General features: G+C 32.0%; 1 protein-coding gene across 1 annotated transcript in view; it reads left to right on the top strand.

The window, feature by feature from the left end:
• Positions 1-1191: 1191 nt before the first annotated feature.
• The window catches only part of LOC111003415 (RING finger protein nhl-1), a 63887-nt gene continuing 52588 nt past the window's right edge, over positions 1192-12490 (top strand). The window contains exons 1-2 of the mRNA XM_045634775.1: positions 1192-1251; positions 5050-5116. The gene's annotated coding sequence lies outside the window, so the exon portion shown is untranslated. The remainder of the gene's footprint in view (positions 1252-5049; positions 5117-12490) is intronic.

Genomic DNA, 12490 nt, shown 5'->3' with positions numbered 1-12490 from the left:
TCGCCGGGTCAGCTAGTTTTAAATAAAGCAGTAGATGAGTGCGAAAAAGGGTCGATGTTTTTGACAGAATCCAAAGCAGAACACATCCTGTGAAGAGGCTCGCGGAACCCAATGTTTGTTCTGGGAGTCGGAAGGTTAAAAGTTCTGTGTGTAATGTATCGGTAGTCCCGGTGATGTAAGTATCTGGGTAACAATTATTCCATAATACATGTTTAAAACGGTTTTTTGGGAAAAAGTAGTTCAGTGTTATAACTAATCAAACACAAGCCTTATAGATATTAAGTATTAGTGAATGTGTGAGTGTGTTCATGTATTCGAGTGTAAAGCTGTTATAAGTGTGCATTGTGTCTGTCTATGTTAGTTTTTGGAAGCTCAGAGTCATGTCAAGATATGCAGTGAGGGCTCTGTAGATTCGAAATCCAATTAAACTAGAGTAGTTTTTATCTAATTTGTTAGTTTGTATCTGCATAGTTTCAATACCACAAACTCCATAGATTGGAAAATTTTCTGATAAAGGAAATACAAAGAATTGTTGGCCAAATTCTCTTTGGTTTTCGATATACAAAACATCTGTTCTTAGATGTGTCCGATTTATAGATATAGCAGTAGTGTTACTACCACTAGACAGTGGCTCATCCCTATGGTCGTAGGTTCCATTCCCGGGCTGTGCACCAATGGACTTCTGTTCAAATGAACAGAAGTTCCTTTAACACTCGCTATTACGGTGAAGGAAACCGGCATGTCTTACACCCAAAACGTCAACCATTGTGTCAGGCACAGAAGGTCGATCACCTACTTGCCGATTAGAAATTATCCCGGACCAGGCGGAGTACAATAGTAATAGTTAAATGGCTCATGCTGACAAGAGTCTAATCTCGTTATACCGAATTTGTAAAATAGAGCGCATGCAATTCCAATTCGACTTAGGGTCCTTCAAGAAAAGAGCGTACCAATTCTTTCAAGGCCGACAACGCATTCGCGAGCCCTCTGGCGTTGAGAGTGTCATGCGGTCTCGAAGAGTTCATTTATGACAAAACCACAAAAGAAACAAAAAACTGCGCTTTGGGTGGCTATACATTTCATACACATATATTTATCTACCAATGTTTTAGAATACAACAAAATATTCTGTGACGTTGGAATACCTACACCCAAATTTCTCACGTCTGAGCTGTGCTATCTTTTTTTAGATTTCAGCGAATGAACAAGACGATCTAACACAGTATAGTTTTGTTAGGCGCGCGAACTACTGTAAGTGTCAAATTATGTTAATTTAATAAAAACTTCTTGAGACGAATCTCTTTTGCCATAGTGTCGTGTAAAGAGTTCTGTAAGAATGTGTTTTCAATTTTCAAATTAGGAACAAAAATTTGGGTGAAGGTGAGCCGTCTTAAGAAGTTTTTATATTTGGCAGAAAATTTGGAGTGTTTTATTTTTAAACGCCGTTTATTAGTGGCCTGTGCTTTTGAGGTTTATCTGAAGATCATATCGCATTAATATTAATTCTGTGAAACTGTGAATTATATTCTTTAAGAAAAGCGTTAATAACATGTTAAAATAGTTATTATACATAAAAATTATTTTAATGTTTTTAAAATAGATTATGTCCCAGGTAATGAAAATCTACAGTTACAAAACCAAAAATAAATTTAGTGCATAATTGCTAAGTCAATTACTAATAAATCTAAGATTAGCAATCATTCAAATAGCATCTGACCGATGAAACAATGGCAAAATTTAAGAATTGAAAAGGATTTTAATGTGTGGAATATCAATTTAAAATTTTTCATGGGATATTTTATCTGTATCATTTCTTTTGTCGTAAAAAGCGGAGCTTTGCGTGAAATATTTCTTTATTTCCACAGGGTATAACCTCGAATTGATATTCAAAGTCGCCCTCAGAAGGGACACCTCGAGAGACGGAATAGATTAATCTGTCCATGAATTGAATAATATGTTTGAGAAAAGTTAAAATGATATTATTTTATGGACTTGGGAATTGAGGATATTTTTATGAAAGGACGGATTTGGAGCAAGTGTTATTTAGGCTTTGCGGGAGCCCGCGGCTTCACTTTTAAAATACGATTCCTATAAATAATATTTGTTTTCGTATTAAAGAATATGTTTTATAAAAATGTAATTATAATATTGCGATTTCATCACTTTAATTTATAACATAAAGTTACACTAAAGTATTAACCAATCAATTAAACTTAGGGTCCTTTAAGAGAGCGGACCGATTCTTACAAGGTTGACCACGCGTATGAGTCTCCATGGGCTACCCCATAAACTGAGCCTTCTGCATTACATTTAAAAAATATAAAATATATAAGATAGAATATAGAGTCAAAAAAACATTACTATATGTAGATAAACGTAGAAAAGTGGCGTTTACAATATATATAAAAAAAAAGTGTCTACTTATGTACACGCGTTAGAAATTATATTTCTTTGGGGTAGCAAGATCTTTTCTAAAATTTTAAATTTCGCCTTATTCTACGTTTGTAGAAAAAAATACAATATTAAAAAAATACTCTCATCAGTTTTCCCTAACGTGCGAAAAAACAAAGAAAAAGAACTTCAAAAAAATTTTTTTTTTAATTCTTAAACTCGTCTACCATCCTTTTATATTAAAACAATTAACCACCTTGATCATTTAATATAAAATGTCTTCATTCAGGGTAAAATATTTCCCTCCTCTTCCCTTGAGAACAAATATCCTTCAGTTATTAGTAAAAGTTATGGTCAACTAATTTCTCCTTGGGCAAACCCCACTAATGAAGTTATAGTGTAATTTATTAGTACGATCCTCCTTGAATATAATCTTATTTTATGAGCTAAACCATTTATTTTGAAGGTTTATATCATCAGTTTATCGAGAAAACGATTAGTAGCACCCACCTTATTTCTCATTGTATATGAACCTATTTAAAAATTTTAGTTCTACATAGATCCGCATAGCATTCTCTGACAAAATTAAAATGCGTTTCATTTAAAAATGTTTGCCAACAGGCATTACAATGAATGTTTATATCTGGGCACACGATCTTAAAATAATAAAAACTGAATGCACAATAGGCAAACGTAGCAATATTTATACCTAATAGCTGAGTTACAGAACTTGAACTTTTAAAAGCTTGAGATATAAATGATAAGTTTAAAATTCGGGAAAGATAGCTCTGCGAAATTATTGCTAGGAATTTAATTTAATGGTGAGAATTCGTTACGGATAACAATTGTCTCCACAAAAATATTTTGAGATAGATTTAAATAAAATCGCATTTACTATTATATTATAGAGCAGTGTTGGCCTAATGGGATCGGCGTGTGACTCTCACCCCTGAGGTCGTAGATACGACCCCTGGCTAAGCACCAATAGAGCTTCTTTGTATGTGCGCAGTTAACAATCGCTCGAACGGTAAAGGAAAACATCGTTCAAAAAATCATTTTTTATAAAACAGATGGCAAACAGGCAGGAGGCTCACCTGATATTAAGCTCTTGCTCAACGCCAGAGAGCTCGCGGGTGCGTTGCCGGCCTTTTAACAATTGGTACACTCTTTTCTTGAATGACCCTAAGTCGGATTGGTTTGGAAATACTTCAGTGGGCAGCTGATTCCACGAAGTGGAACGGCGGACGTCGAGGTGATACGGGTGGAATTTCGCATTCTATCTCGACGTCCGATGACTTAGGCCCAAAAAGCCGACGGCATGTGTCATGCACAGCAGGCTGATCATCTACTTTCTATTAAGATGGATAAATGATTATTAAACAGATACAGAAATTTGAGGCCCAGATTTAAAAAAGCTTGTAGCGCCACTGCTTTATTTATTATGGTTTTATCCCGCTATTGTTTACATTTTTGAGACATTTAACGAACGTAGACGTGTATCATGTTTAAGATATTATTGTTGCATCAATTACGATATACGCTACAGTAATTCTATAACACTGTTTTAGAAACAGATGTGCATATTCCTATGATATTCAATATTACACTGTCAGTTGCACAGTGTATATGCAAATCCATGATTTACATAAGCGCTACTGGAAAATGTGACTAAAATATTTATTAGATAATAATCCCACCAGTCTGAATGATCTTTTGGTCTATGGAATGACTTTTATTTACTCTCTGTACCCTTTGGTTTCAGATGCGTTATTTCGACCTTATGTTGGCATTTAAGATACATAAGTCCAGCTATAAGGTCTGTTACAAATGAAAATGCATTTTTAAATGAAGTAATTACCAACATATTATTATTATTAAATTTTTTACCTACATATTATTGTCTCAGATATTTTTTTCAAATGGCCACCTTTGGATTTGATATAATATGGATATGGATATATGGATTTACGCACTGTTTGCAAGGGAAATTTCGCCACTGCTTGCTTTAAAGACTTTTTAAGAGACTCATTGTTGTCGTGTCCTTTAGAGCTGGCCATGTCGTCTAAAACCGACCCTAATTTGAAGTCTAACAGGTTGAGGTCTGAGATGAGGGCCAGTCTTCAGCTCTTATAAAATCCCTAACGTTGGTTTCAAGCCAGACTTAGATAGTTCGTGCCTTATGCAAGTCCAATGGTTTGCGAATAAGTGTTCTTCATGAACATTTTTTCATCGAAATAGAGGATATTTGTGCTTTTCACCTGCAAATCGTGATAGAAGGTATTTTGATCGATCGTCTTGTAAAGAGCATCTTAACACGAAAAAATATCTGAAGTATGGAGCAAAAAAAAATTTCATTTATAACAGATATGGCCCGATTAGTTTTTGGACAAATTTCTCGAAGTTGCGACTTTTTACACGATTCAAATAGGTTAAATGTAGTTTAGAAAAATTCACGAGCTCTCACAGTACTACTTCTTTTGCTACTACTACCGCAGCATGCTGCTTTTTCGACGAAAACATGACACGCAATGTCTACGGCCAACCCTAAAGTATTATAAAATGACAATCTCCATAGAAAAACCCCTAAAATTGTTTGGTACAATGCATACCATGTATAAAATAAAAATGAGTCACTTTATTTAAAGAAATTTTTTACAGGTTCGCAGCCAGGGAACAAAAAGCGCAAATGCCAGAAATTCTTCGAAATGCCATGGCTGGAATAACCGTAAGTGTGTTTTCTTTAAAACTTACCAAACACTTGAATAATCAGTAAATAATTCCTCGCCACTAATCCACCAAAGGCCACTTAATGTAATAAAATATAGCTATATTTATTCACACTCAAATAATATCTTAAACAAAGCCGTTAAGTCAAAAAATATATATACAATAAGTATTAGAATCGCTTCGATAAATCTTAAGTAAGCTTTGATAAGTCATGCAGGCTTTTCTTTTACCAGCCAAATTTACCAACGAAGTACGTATTCATAGACTTTATTTCTTAGTCAACTGTTTGTAGAGTGTATTGTAGATTTATCAATCTGTATTCAATGTACGCAGCTTTTGAAAGAATTGAAACAATTACCACGAGTTTAATCAGAAGACCACACAAATAGTGAAATTATATCACTTCGTAATGAGGATTGAGCGCTTATTTTTAATGCATAAATTTGCCGTTTAACGAATGGTAAATTGTAGCAGGTAATTTCCTCTGAAATTGCACTTTTAATTAATGCCTCATACGCTCTTTATTTATTGAAACGGGGATTAAAAGACAAACTTTTGTTTGAGCGCGCTAAAAATGCATTGGTTTTAGTGTATTTAATGATCTTTATACAAATTTGGATTCGTCTTTTTAGTATATTCAATACATATTGATGAAATACCGATATATGTGCACTAATATTAAGAAATATAAATGGTTTGGATGCTTGCTCGGTTCTGTTAAACAAATATTATACAATGTACTTCAGCTACAACGAAGCCTGAACCATTGTCTATTTCATATTAGATTATGTTAATGGTAGAGTTATCATAATACCTTCAATTTATTGAAGTACACTTTGGAATTGTAATTTAATACTTATCACCAGATTGGGAAGGAATCAGATATTTATTTGATGATAAAATAATAATTAAAGATTTAATTTGGTGCCTGGTAAATAGTACCAATTATAATCTAATTCAATGTCGGGATTGAACTGAATAATTTCTCATTATTGAGATCATGATGGCTGTCGATAACGCAGTCATAAAGGTTCAGAAATCCTGAAAGAATTAAAGCTATACCGGTTGTGTTCTATTTTCATATATTTTTATTATGTTCATATATTGTGCAAATTATTAAATATCTAACCTTAACAAAAACCTATTTATTTTTTTAATTTAATTTTAGACTTAAACTGTCTAATCTGTTTTAGTAAAAACTTATTTACAATAACAGATTACACAGTGTTAACAGTATATTTTTTCCGGATTCCCAAACGGTCAATATGATGAACAAGTATCTATAACTTCATCACTCGTTGAAAGCAGTGAGTGGAATAGAATGCTCGGAACTTGACGTTCTTATATTTCAAAACGTAAGGTCGACGAGACACCGAGCGTTTTGCCAATAACTATTAACTTGTTTACTTTTAAATTTATTTCAATATAAATAATGACATATGAACTATCAACACTCCTGTAGTGTACACCAAGACGTCAATTGATTATTTTTGACTTGTACTGGTATAGGTTATGACAATATGTATCGGGATCTGTCATAGAAAAACTTAACTTCTGAACTAATCCGATTTTATAATCCACCATGTTATAGTTTGTATGTAGGGAGAATAATTCTTACGCTCTGTTTTTGGAGGATCAAATGTCATATATATTAAATATCAAATGATTTATTCCAGTTAGACCACCTAAAATGGCACTTTAGTACGTTAAATAATATATGAAAATGATTCTAGTTGCCTCTTCCAAAAGGTAGTTTCGTGTTGTGAAGATTGGACAAGAAACATCACACTTACTCTTTTAAAAAAGAATTACAATATTTGTATACATGAATTAAATAATTATATGAAGACGTTTACATGCTCCGTCAATATAGAACTTTAATACGAGAAAAGCAAAACACACCAACACATTTGCTATATTTAGCTGCTCTATTGACTCATATAGAGTTGGCACTCGGACCTTCCGCATCACCTGCTTGTTATTTAAGACGTGCTGATAACATCTGAATCTCGGGACTTATATTCACAAGATTTCCGACATTCTTAATTTTAGATCGATAGTTAGTCCAATATATCTTCCAACTAAAAGTTCCTTTACAACGTTTAAAAACTGTTTGTCAAACAAAATATTTTGCAATTAAAAAGAAGTGGCAGAGAGTTTATTGCCTGTTCTTCTCGTCCAGTCTACGTCCTTGATTTGAGAACTGGCAGTAAATGTAAAATTAGAAGCATTAAGCATTTAATATGTATTTCTTTATTGACGTTTATAAGTGTACGTTCAGTTACCTAAATGAAATGATGATTTTTGAATTTTCATTATCATTTGGCTTATTCAAGAGGTAAGAGGTCAGCCTTCTTACACACGCTGTTCATTTTTTGGTCTTAGGCTTACCGGTTTCTTTTCGATGATTTTCGTATAAGCGAGTGGATGCGCTAATAGACGGAAAGTTCATTGGTGTACAGCTGGGGCTTAAACATGCGACCTTCGGTACGAGAGTCAACTGCTCAATGCAAATAATGAAATCGTTAAGAATAAAAAACAAATAATGATAGAAATAGAATCGTGTTTTTGGTTCTAAAATTAATATAATTATAATATTTAGATACGGATACAGATAGATTTTCTAATGTAACTATCTATATTTTTATATACTATTTAGTAGAAAAAACTAAGTAAAAACCACACAGTTACGTGGACAAAGCTACGTGAAAAGTTTTTATAATCAATTACTTAAAGGATCCATTAATCACCGCTTACATAAAAGCGCACAAAAGTAAATGTAGGCTATCAAAGTAAGTTTGAGACGTGTTTAACTTGCAAGTAAACCCCCTTGAGTTTATTACAGGCGTTATGTGGCCATTCTTCACACCGAGTCCCATTGCGTTTAATGTTTGGTATAATTTATATAATTAACAACAGCATATAATTTTCAAATAAACAATATTACAATTTTTTATCAACTACAAATTTGTATTGTTAACATTAGGCGACGCCCTTGTGCCAGTCACCGAAAAACTCTGTTCCGGCCTAAACAAATACAGTACGAGTTTTAGGCTCTTAAGGCCAACAGCGAGATACCATTCAAATATAACAGCAAGCACGCAAACCTCCTCAATTTTACCTCAAACATACTGTTATTGAGTAAGCGAGGTCTACTCCAACCAACGCCACTTCCCATCGAAAACTCATTGCAATAATTTCACTATGACTCTTCACTGTTTACGTTTAAATATTTGTATAACTTTGAGACTGTATAAATCGTTAAATAATAATAAATCATAAAAAACATATAATTATAACGTAGATTAAAACGCCCATTTTATAAACAGACGTTTAGCAAATATTCAATTTTTTTAACTAAATTTGGCTTTAATTAAGGCGAATTAACAGATTCAACACCATACATGTTTGAATTACAATTATTTTGATTTAAAAAATACTTCTCGTATTGTTAGATCTGAAATTATCATTTAATATCAAGAGAACAACTAAGTTTATGTAATACCAAAGTCTATTTGTTGCGATTCTTTGAAAAGAATATTAATTATGACTATTGTAAAAACTTCAAAAGAAATATACTGCACGTATCCTCTGTCAAAGTATTCTACGAAGATAATAGATTTCTTCATTCGAGCCACGTCTGGCATCTTGGCATGTATTTTGCAGTATTGCAGTCTGTATTTTAGTTTTTCTTTAATATAATCAAGCTTTGGACTCCATTTCTTTATCTGCAGTGACATAGTTGCTTGATTGTTTTAGGAATTGCTTTTGTTGGTGGCTATGAGAAAGTAAATTAATTACTTCTATAAAACACGTTCAATTTAAAGTAAAATATAATTTATCTATTATTTTATTTAATAACCAGAAAATGTATAATCTAGATCCTCATTCCAAATATAATAGTATTATTACAGGTTATTTAAATAATAGGCTTCATTACGATTCATAAGTTTAAAGTAAATTTCCACAATTTTTATCTGTAGTCTTTTGGCGCCATTAATTTTGTATGACCACAGATTAGTAAGATTTTTTTATGTCACCTTTTATCTATTAGGTTCTAGTAAACTTTTATTGAATTTCATAAGCTATAAGTCATTAAATAATGAAGCAGTATTATCCTTATAAACAATTATCCACAAACCTATTACTTCTGATTTGGTCTCAGATTTCATCCGTGTCTTCAATCTTTATTTATCTTTCGATTTATTTATAAACGAAATAGGGGATCAGCGTTCTGTCTGATATATGTCATTGATTATTGCGTTTAAGGAATGCCAGTGTCCGGTTTTCCCCTTGATTAACCATAGAAGAAGGTGCTAAATGAGCACATAGAAAGAAAATTCTTTTGGGGCCGTAAATCAAAGGAGAGATCTCAGGAATGGGTGGGTACGCTTAAGACAAGTCCACTGTCCTAATCTTTATACAATCACTAATAGATCCGTTTGACTGTTACAGTAAACAAAAAAACTGTATATAATAAAACAAAATACTATCATAGTTTATACTAAATGTATAATTTAGTTTCTTAAATCACACAAAGAAACCAATATTTTAGTTTATTGAAGTTAGGCAATGTGGAAATTTTAGGCCTATCAAAATGCGAAGTGAAAGTTTATTTTATGCAAAGCAATCTACAATATTGCCCTCTCTCGTATAAATAACGAGCACCTTATGCTTTATACGCGACTGGAAAATTTCAAAGCTTCCTTTAGTTTATATTTCTTTAAAATTATCACGCTGTATCTTACGTGAGCCAATTTGCCTTATTTTAGTGCCAAACGATGTAAAGCTAATTCGTTTGGATTATGTACCCTTTGACGTGCGTTTTAGTCATCATCAAATTTATATTCTAAAATTATAAAATCTGTATATGCATATTTTTCATATAAATCTGTAATAAGCGTCAGTCCCATTTTATTATTATTTTACCTTATAATGATGTTAATTTAATATATTTATATATAACGCTGGAATAAAAAACAGCAGATATGTGAATCCCAAAATTTACCGTTTAATTGGTAATATAACTATTTTGCAACCAAGTAGTTCTCAACCTTTAAGCAATGTTTTAAAATGCTGTAAAAAACATACCTTATCACAAATTTGTTTTGTGGCAATATTTATATTGTTAAAAGTACCTATTAGTTTGGCATTACAGAAACTTTAGTAGATAATGAAATTGTGGCCTTACCACACATTATGGAAAATACTTGGGTAATTTTATCATAACAATTTCATTAATTACAAGTGTAAATTAAATAATATGTCTTATATTTATTATCTTAGGGCATAAACAGCCATTACATATTATCATCAATGAGATAGAATAATATACTAGATTTCTTATTCAGATGTTGAAATCATATGCTAAATAATAGATTATATTTTTAAGAAGATGATATGTAAGATACATTTTTGATTTTACCTTATTTTATAACCAGAGACATGTTACTTTTCTGTTAGTGATTTATGCTGTTGGTATATCAGGTCTTAAGAAAACAAAAGGAAATGTTGGATAGGTTTTTACATTCAAGAAACTAAATAAATTTAAACCTGCTGCTCTGTTATCTATAACAGATAGAAATGCACCTTGAATTTTGTATTCTATGAGTTATGAAATCTTTCTATTCATATAATATTGGCACCGTCACTTATTTTTAAATGATGTTTTTCCATATAAAAATATTGATAAATCTATGACCCTACAAAGAAAATCTCTTTTAATTTTGTTTGTTACAGTTCTTCTTATTTATTTGGTTCAATGCCATGTCTGTGTAAGGTTTACTGGAACCTACCAATGCATTGACCACTTTTGCAGTAAACTGTATATTTTTTTTGAACCATCTGACATTAGTCAAAGTGTAGTGACATGCTACTATTTCCTCTATGTTTCGTAAAGCGGCATGTTGTCCGTATTTAATTTATTACTTTCGGTAAGCAACAAAATCAACACAATAATATTTCACAGGTGATCATAAACATCCGTCATTTCTTTGTTCAAGAGACTAAAACAGCGACCCGAGGCTGTTTATTTTGAGATTTGTCACAAAGTGGAACTCTTGGAAAATTTGGGAGGCGTTTATCGGTAAACAGAATCAGTAATTGATTATAATAACCTATAATATTAATAACCTTACCTTTACCGAATGACTTAAATAAGCGTGAACTCCTACCCTAAGAGTCAAGTTGAAATGATTCCCGTATTATACATACTAGGCCATCTCCAATATGTCAACTACAATTACAAACTATTTATACGGGTAATAAATGACTCTGAGTGCGGCTATATGTATTTAAGTATTCATCATCGTGGATTGGAAAAACTGGTCTTCACAATCAAATAAATAAATATAAGTATACTCTAAAATATATAAAATAATAGCATATATATCTTAATATATATAAATGTCGTGTCACAATGTTTGTCCTCAATGGACTCCTAAACCACTTAACCGATTATAATAAAATTCGCACACCATGTGGAGTTCGATCCAACTTGAGAGATAGGATAGTTTAAATCTCAAATTATAGTCGCAATTTTATTTTATTGCAAATTGTTTGTTTATTATTTGATATTGTATCTAACACATGGCGCTGTGCTAAATGTACCAACATTTCACATAAGCCATCTACCTTTCACGTAAGTTCTACCGATTCTCATGTAATATAACAAAAACCTTAGCCACAGCAACGCTTGGCCGAGTCTGCTAGTAACATATATGAATATTATTTATTTGAAAGGTTTCCAATTCCTTTAATTTATGATTCCCTCAAATTTCAATCATCACTTACAAAGGAATATTGTAATGAACATACATTGAATTACAATATGTAATCTTAGCCTACATTCGATTTCAATTGAAACCTTTAAAACAAAGGGCCCATACACACAAAGCTGGACTATACGCGTGTTTATTTAGGTAAAAGCTAATGTATTATAAGCATATAAATGTTATATTTAAAAAAAATATACCAAAGGATATTTTTAAAACCACAATACTCTTCTTCCAGTACCTACGTAGTTCTACTACAGTTGAAGATAGTAAATACTGTTTTAATTAATCCAAGGAACGCATGTTCCGTTCTATTGTTTTTCTATTGCCAATTAAATATACTAGATAAATATAACAGTGAGGTAAAAAATCTGACCCCAATTGCGACTGGCAGCAATTTGTCTTATTCTTATATTTCCCTAGTGAATATAGACGGCTTTTTGCAAATAATGTCTTTCCTTTTTAAGATTAGGAGACAGAATTTTTCTCATATTTGGTAGCTAAATAATCGTTTTATCGCATCTATTCCAACGTAAATTTAAATTATTGAACCTGCCGTTGAACTTTAATATCAATTCAAGATTCGTCTGATAAATCAT

This window comes from Pieris rapae, chromosome 4, assembly GCF_905147795.1.
Source record: "Pieris rapae chromosome 4, ilPieRapa1.1, whole genome shotgun sequence".
NCBI lineage: Eukaryota > Metazoa > Arthropoda > Insecta > Lepidoptera > Pieridae > Pieris > Pieris rapae.
Note: the sequence above shows the minus strand (reverse complement) of the source record. Positions and strands in the feature narration are given on the sequence as shown.